Source organism: Terrapene carolina, unplaced genomic scaffold, assembly GCF_002925995.2.
Source record: "Terrapene carolina triunguis isolate 2854851 unplaced genomic scaffold, T_m_triunguis-2.0 Scaffold136, whole genome shotgun sequence".
Classification (NCBI taxonomy): Eukaryota; Metazoa; Chordata; order Testudines; family Emydidae; genus Terrapene; species Terrapene triunguis.
The window spans coordinates 9478192-9486900 of record NW_020664487.1 but is presented as its reverse complement, the minus strand read 5'-3'; the positions used below and the strand labels follow the sequence as shown (position 1 = coordinate 9486900).

At 44.6% G+C, this 8709-nt stretch overlaps 1 protein-coding gene across 5 annotated transcripts in view; it reads right to left on the bottom strand.

Annotated features, from left to right (window-relative positions):
- The window catches only part of EPHA5 (EPH receptor A5), a 333714-nt gene that overhangs the window by 259976 nt on the left and 65029 nt on the right, over positions 1-8709 (bottom strand). The window lies entirely within an intron of this gene.

The window sequence follows — 8709 nt, the reverse complement described above, 5'->3', positions numbered from 1 at the left end:
GTTCATGATGCAGGAGGGGGCTCAGGGCTGGGGCAGAGAAATAGGGGTGGGAGGATGAGGGTTGGGTCTGAGGATGAGGGGTTCATGATGCAGGAGGGGGCTCTGGGATGGAGCAGAGGATTAGGATGCAGGGGGATGAGGGTTGGGGCTGAGGATGAGGGGTTCATGATGCAGGAGGGGGCTCAGGGCTGGGGCAGAGGATTAGGGTGCGGGAGGATGAGGGTTGGGGCTGAGGGGTTCATGATACAGGAGGGGGCTCATGGATGGAGCAGAGGATTAGGGTGCGGGGGGATGAGGGTTGGGGCTGGGGATGAGGGGTTTGGGGCGTTGGAGAGGCTCAGGGCTAGGGTGGAAGGGCAGGGTAAGGGCAGCCTGTCTTGCCATTTGTGGATGGGGGGCACTAGGACCCAGGGGCAGCAGACAGCAGTTGCTGCCGGCTCTGGCAGTACAAGCAGGCATGGGAGAGGCAGGCGGGGGGGGGGACTCACGGGGGGGCGGGGGGATGCGTGGAGGGGGGTGGCAGGTGGAGGGGCCGGGGACCCATCCAACACTCCCCCGCTCCCTGACTGCCCCCTGGGACTCCCCTTACCATGCTCATGTCCACGTGTAGGCAAAACACGGCTACAGGCAGCAGGGGGGAGCAGGGGAGGGCTCTGGCTGCTGGAGGCCAATGGGAGTGGGTCAGTCGGCCCAGCCGCCCAATCAGCAGCCGCACTCTGCATGGGAGGGAGGGGAGGGGAAAAATCCCGGACCTTTTAACCTTGTAACCAATTCCTCCCGGACGGCTATTTAGAGACGCAAAAGCCGGACATGTCCGGGGAAATACGGACGGATGGTAACCCTAAAATAAGGGGAATGCCATTTCTTGTGTTTAATTTTAACATTTGAAATGGTCAGCATGTCTTGAGGTATGATGTTTAGAATTTGTGGTGACTATTTTTGTTAATTACAGGGAGCCAAAGAAATGTGGTCTGGGCCCAAGTTTATAAGGGAATTGTGTTTAAATTTTTCCAGTGCCCAAGTCAGTAAAGATATTTCTAAAAACTTTCACAGAACATTCAATTGTCCTCTGAAGAGCTATTGTGGTAAAGTCAAAGACTAAATTCAGTCATCAACATGTGAAATAAGTGCCACTCTCAATGACACCTTAGCTCTGAGCGGTCTATCATTGCCTCCATGTTTATGCAGGGATAACTTCTCTCATGATCAAAAAGGCCAAAACTCTAGTGAAGTCCCTGGAATTATGCCTGTTTAAATCAGAAGACAATTTGCCTCATTATGTGCTGAGAGTATCTATATTACATGTTCATCCTATAAAACAGTGTAACTTGTTTAAGGCCATATTTGTGCAATGAAACAAAATAAAATGCGAGCTGCAAAATTCTACGCTTAGGGCAAAATCCTGCCTCCAATGAAGTCGATGGTGTCATGGAGTCCCCGGGCGATGCTTGGGAACTGCTCCCCACGAAGTCAGTCAGGACTCTGGGGGAGTCTCCTCTCTGTGAGCAGACTGTCTTCAGGGCAAGAAGCTCACACGGCTTCACCTTCCTGGGTCTGACCTCGGAGCATTCAGCATATGCCCCTCCGTGCGCTTCCCACAGCGAGTCCGCCCAGGCGGGGTCCTGGGGAAGCCAGAGGGTCCTGCACGCACCCCAACTTCGCAATCAGACGTGACTCTCAGCCAGCCAGTAAAACAGAGGTTTATTAGATGACAGGAACATGGTCTAAAACAGAGCTTGTAGGTACAGAGAACAGGACCCCTCAGCCACGTCCATTTTGGGAGGCAGTGAGCCAGACACCCATGTCTGCACTCACTCCATGTCCCCAGCCAGCCCCAAACTGAAAAACTCTCCAGCCCCTCCTCCTCTGGGCTTTGTCCCTTCCCTGGGCCAGGAGGTCACCTGATCTCTTTGTTCTCCAACACGTTCAGCTGGCACCTTTGTAGAGGAGGGGCCCAGGCCATTAGTTGCCAGGAGACAGAGTGTCAGCCATTTTCTGTCCAGCCAGCATCACATCTGCCCTCAAGGGCTCTGCAACAATCACACCCCCTTCTCCCACCACCTAGATACTTAAGAATTGCATAGGGGAAACTGAGGCACCCACACAGTATTCAGAGAAAACATTATGAACATTCCCACTTCGTCACAAATGGCAAAACTCTGATTGACATCAACAGAGCCAGAATTCCAGCACCAATGTGGGCCCAATGCACGTTAAAATGGCCAAGATATAAAGCCCTGCAAAGAGGAAGTTTTATAGTTGAAATGTCATCACGTCATTAACTACTGCTAAGCGCTACTATAATAAGACGCACAAAACTGAAAACCTGCTTCATGAGGAACACAATATACAACAGTACCACTGATTTTAATACCTGATGTCAAGTTTGTGGAGTCAGATTGTTCTTGAAAACTGTACCTGAAAAAGCAGCTGAAAGGTCAAGGAAGACCACAGCCATATGAACTGGGAGGCACCATGACTGCTATGCCATAAAACTCTCTAAAGAATTTTGCTTTGCTACAAGGAGGCCTTCATTCAAGTCTTCTCGGAGATCTGTATTCAGCTAAAACTAAGCAGTTTATCTGGGAACAAACATATACACATAACCTGGAATCTGCCCAATTTGAGGATTGTAAATTGTCTTTTGGTTTATAAGTAAATATGACGTTTGCACTTCAAACTTGCCGAGCAAATTTTGATCCTTCATTTCACCTATTGTAATCGTATTGTTTAATCTATAATCCAAGGGATAACAACAAGGTGGGGGCAGGGGGCTAATTGTTGTACCGGGAGGTGGTTGCATAGTAAATCAGATTGCATGGAACAATAAGGTTAAGTTAGACAAAGTAATGGTTCCAAATCTCCTCTGCTAGGGTGTGCTGCTACACAATGAGAAAGAGATCTTCAAAGTCATTAGGAGTCATTACCATACTAACGACATTTGTGGCATAGTGTGTATACTCCAATCACGTTTCCTATAACTAAGCCCTATTCATGTGCAAAATAAAACAAAGAATAAAGCAATATTTAATCAATCCTGCTGTGAGACGAGTTTGATTTCAGGAAAACACTCAACTGCTTTTATTGAATCTATCAACCCCAGAACGCACACAACTCTACAGAGCAAACCATTCCCACTTCAGCGATAACCGCCACTGTGCTGAAAAGCGACAGTCATGTCATTTTCTTCATGTTTAAAAAAACGAAAACACACAACACAGCCAAAAGCTCAGCTACTTTGATGCTGGTTGGTAGTGTGCCTAATTAAAATTAACTAGGCTCTTCAGCTCATAATTATATGAACACCTAATATGCTGCACTCCCGGCCAATTTTGTTTTAATCACAAAAATGCACCAGAAGTATGAATGATAAGCACCGAACTCCCTGTAGCCTTGGCACTATTTCCGAATTCAGTATTTTCCATGTACTGTGTATTTCCATCACTGTTTTTCCTTGCTATGCAATCACCTCCCAGTAGAACAATTAAACCATGGTTTGTTTTTTTAATCCACTGGACTTTGCTTGCTATCCATTATCCCTCTAGGGGAAATCTTGCTTGCCTTTCTCACGTGAGTTGTCCCAAATGGGAATACTCTCATATTCTTCAGTGTTTTTAGCTTTGACAATGATCCACAGTTTAAACTTTAAAGCCAGAATGTAGCAGCTCTTATATGGGTGGTGCAAGAGAGGAGACAGGGAAAATGCTTTCCCCTTAGAATATCAGGAGGTCATCTAGTCCAACCCCCTGCTCAAAGCAAGACCAATCCCCAGACAGATTTTTGTCCCAGATACCTAAATGGCCCCCTCAAGGATTGAACTCACAACTCTGGGTTTAGCATGTCAATGCTCAAACCACTGAGCTATCCCTCTCCCCCCATTCCATACCCCCCCCTGCACTGGAGGTGGTGAGACCTCCTGCACATCGCAGGCCACAGAACCTCACCCACCCACTCCTGTAACAGCCCCCTAACCTCTGCCTGAGTTACTGAAGTCCTCAAAACATGATTTAAAGACTTCAAGTTACAGAGAATCCACCATTTGCACTAGTTTAAACCAGCAGGTGACCCTGCTCCATGCTGCAAAGGAAGGCAAACCCCCCCAGGGTCTCTGCCAATCTGATCTGGGGCAAAATTCCCACTGATTTTAATGGGGCCCGGATTTTACCCAGAATATCCTGTTTCCACTCACTGAGCTCAACATGGGTGGCCTACACCCAAAGACAACCTAGCTGTAGAGGGTCATGCTCATTAGCAATCCAGCTTCAGCCCTAATGGGAAGTGCATACACTAAACACATACACGTCTGCATGCGTGCTGTCTGCCTCAGCCCTCCACAGGCACTGCGCTCTCTGATACCACTGCTGCAGCCACGCCGCTTTGCACCAGTTCCCTTCCAACACAGCTGCAAAGGCCGCAGTCTCTGGCTAAATCTCTTTCCACTACTCGATAAGCAGGCAAGGCCCGGAGAAGTCATTTCAAACAGCTCCTCAATTGCAGCACTGTCCGCTGAAGATTAGTAACTTTGCTTTGCCTCTGAGTAAGCCAGCAACAAAATCACCTAGGAGTAAACTTTTGAACTATGGGAACTTGGATACCTTTGTCAATGACTTTTAATTAAATCCAAAGCAGAAATTTGTCAACATGGATTTTTTTTTGCTGAGGATTTTGTTTCTGACTAAGAATCCACTTCTTTCTTGGCAATAACTAGCATGAATTTGAACAGGAATAATGAACAGTAAGCAAAGAAAAAAGTTTGGATGAAAAATATTGCTTCAGCAAGTTGACTTAGAAACAATGAAATAATAATTGGGTTAGATCATATTTCAAGAAAATAAAGCTGTTTAAACATTCCTAGTTGTAAAAAAATTAAACTACAAAATATTTCTTCAGTTGGCAATTCCTTTCGAAAGCACACACATTGTCCCCCAGTCATTTCCAAAGAAGTTCTTCCCTTGTAAAGACTGGCATTAAAATAAGATTTGGCTTAATTTTTTTTCCATTATTTTGTAAGATCCTGTATAATTACAGTGCATTCCTGTTTCAAGTTGGCTAAAATTGGCTTCCTACTTTTACCACTGTCTCATGCCACTTAGAGCTGCAGTACACACTGGAAACTGGAAAAGAGGTTCCTTTGAATTCATCATTGTTCCTTGGTGTAGTTCAGTTTCTAATTCATTTCACTTCTTTAATTCTCAGATATTTGTGACTCTACTCTGAAAACTGATTGTAAGAAAATGGCATTGCAGGGCTTGTGTTCACTGCATTCCAATCATTTCCATTCTGGTTACTCAGGGTTTACTGGTAAAAAATATGTCTTTTCTACCTAGCAGCTTTGCAAATTTAACCTGGGATCTGAAAGTCAAGCTGGGTTTTCTCCCCGTCATGTGTACCAGAAAAAAGGTTCTGTAGCCCAGATTAAAGCCTAGATTTTCTAAGGTATTTAGGTGTTCAACCCCCAGTGGTAGATCACCTAAATACCTTTGAGGATTTGGGCCCATGTCCTCAATTACAGTTGTGTAAGCCCATTGTTGCCAGTAGGATAACACAGGTTTAACTGGCAGGCTGCATAACTGGAACTTGGTAGACAATTCTACTGACAGCACACAAGGAAGACAGGAAAGAAACGCCCTCCCTTTAAGCTGTGTTGGTTCTGCAGTGTTTAAAGCAGTAAAAAGTAGCAAAACCATATTGCTTGTTACTAAAATGGGACGATAAAGCTGAATACAAGCAGGGAACAGATCTGCTGAACCAGAAGGTACCCTTTTTACATAATCACTTTTCAAGGAATATCAGCTCCTTATGTAACTCCCCAATAGGGAGTCCAGATGCATGCAGTAAAAATATCAAAATTGCAGTCACAGTAAAATATACAGATATTCAGATGCAGGAAGCAGATAAGAAAAAAAAAAGATTAGAAAGTGTCATTTGGGCCAGATCCTAAGATGGTGTAAATCAGCAAAGCTCCATTGATTTCAGTGGAGCTACCATCAATTTACACCAGCTTAGGGTCTGGCCCTTTGCCAACTGAAATGCACTCCCTGATGAGGCCTGCACAAGAATGGCTAAATATCACCAACCAAAACTGAAACTTGGTACGACAGACAAGTGAATATTGTCAGAGATGATTTTAAGAACCCATTGAACCAGGGCTAACATAACCGAGCCAAAAAAAATAGGATACTGTGCCCAATCAATACTGTGGAAAGCAATGTACCTACAGGGGGAGTGCTACCTTTCATTTTTATTATTCGCACGTGCAGCAATTTATTCATGTGAATAATGACCCTTGTGCACAGGGCTTTTCACTAGCATTTTCCCACATGGTCACAATTTATCACTGGTTATCTCGTGACAGCTGATGATAAATTGGCCGAGTTGCAGAATGAGGTATAAAATACAAGAAGTTTTGTTTGTTAGATAAATACTGTTTGACTGCCCATGTTATTTGAAATAATAACTGAATTATATAATGAGATTAAGCCATGTCATATGTGTCGCCTGAATGTCCCCAGTGATACAAATTGCTTGGCTGCTGCTGTCGGTGCCTCCTTCGTAAAGCATCCTGATGACAAGATGATGAATTGAAGATATCATTGCCAATTAATGATTTTTAGACAGAAGGGATTTCAATTGTTCCCTCATGTTTGTGAGGGTGAGTGACATTTGCATCATCTCTAACAAAATAATGTAGTCTGCTATTGGCCAGACAAGATGTTATGACTCAGTGAACGTTATCTTTGGAGGGGAAATGCCAATAAACACATTCAGGTTCTTCTGTGGTAGAAACACACCAGGGTATTGTTCCAGTGCAGAGTTTAGCTGCAAAATAATCTGTATTATGTAGTTCAAACCTACATTAAAGCTCAAGCCCAGATCCTCTGAGATATGTAGGCATCCAACTCCCCTTGGTTTCAGCAGGAGTTTGGCACCTACATACCAGTGAGGATCTGCGCCCCAGGATCCTAAATGCCTCTGACTTGCAAGGGAATTAAGGACTGAGCACTACTGCTTAATTATACCAGTATAGTTAAAGCAGTGCCACCTCCTTACTGTGACGCAGTTACACTGGCATAAAAGTGTTCATACTGGCATAGCTATTCTCCTACAGGAAGGGGCACTATGATACTAATACTGTTCTACTGCACCCACACGAGAGGTTGCCCTGGTCTACAGCTTCTCTGTGGCCCTGGCCAGCTTTTCAAGGCCAGTGACAAGGTTTTGGTTTATTTAAAGTCGGTAGCTGTTAGTCTGGATAATTTTCACGGCTGCTGCTGACGACAGCAGCCCGGAAAGACCCAATAAAGCCAAAGCAGAACAGAGCAGCAGCTCTGGTAGCCAACAGAGCAGTGAGTGCAGGAGGGGAGGGGAATCAGTGGCTCAGTAACCAGCGGAAGTGCCCATCACATGGCGCCCAATCAGTGCTTGCTATCTTGGGGCAATTTATGTTTAGCAGGCAGGCAGGTTCTTGCCAGTATGTCTGGCTACATTCCCTTGCCTGCAGCAATCAAGATTTCCTCCATTTTGGCTGGTGCTGCTTGGTTCCTCTTGTGCCAAATGCTAAGCCAGACGCACCTCCGCCACAGGTGGAGAATTCATTATCAGGGCAAGGGAGGAACAAAGTATCTGCGGGGTGTTCAGAGAGAGGAACATCCTAGTGTAACCCCTCTGGGGTTTAGAAAACATGGCCCCTTTTGGAACAGGTGCCCCTGGGGTGAAAGGAATTTTTCCTGTGCACGCCTTCTCTTGGCCAGAGCTGCCCGCAGAGAAGCCTCCATCTTGGCCACGAGGGCGCTAAAGCTACACTAGTAAAAGCAAGGTTTCCTTATAACGAAAGACCTCTCCCCCAAAAGTAAACTTCTCTACTCCCTCCCTTCTAGGAGACTTGTAAAAGGGACAACAGCTATCTCTGGGTTTCTCCCAAAGACTTCAGTGGAGTTTTGTGTGATCAACAATTGCATGATCAGGACCCTTGTTTGATACATACCCAACGAGAACCCACCATGGGCACATGTCCTACTCTCCTTACTCACCACAAACTCACACTTATTTCAGGCAGGAGGAAAGCGAACTCAACATGGTCTGTAAACTCAAAGGGAGGTTACCCTACACACCAACAGACCATTAACAACATGCAGCCCAGCAGCCAGAATGAGAAAATGTCTTCAAGTTACAAGGGAGTATGCACATTCAAATTACAATTTACAAATAATAATGCAAAAAAGCCACTAGTAAACACAAATTGCATTGAAATGGCCTTCTGTCTGTGTTATCACCAAATAGTTTTCTAATAAACCACCTATTATACACTTAAAATTGAAGTGTAATTTAAAAAAAACAAACAAGCGTGTTATAATACAACAATGTTCCAGCAAATTCTACATTGTTTTATATTGGATTTATTTAAAAGTCCTCTTTTAAGATACTTAGTTGCCATTAAATATATGTCTTAGCTAAGGCCCTGACCCTGAGATGTATTTATGGTTGAAGTAAGCAAAGTTCTGCACATGTGGGAGCTTTTTCCGGATCCGAGTCTAAGATCATATTTTAACTTTGAACAGCTGAGCACCACAAAGCAACTGCAAGACAAAGTAGACAATTCCCATTATATGAAACTCCCCTTTTCTTGCTTTTTACTGAGAACTAAAAGGAGAGAGAGAGATTTATATTAATTTACATATAATAAATTATGTCTTGATTTTGAAAACAAAC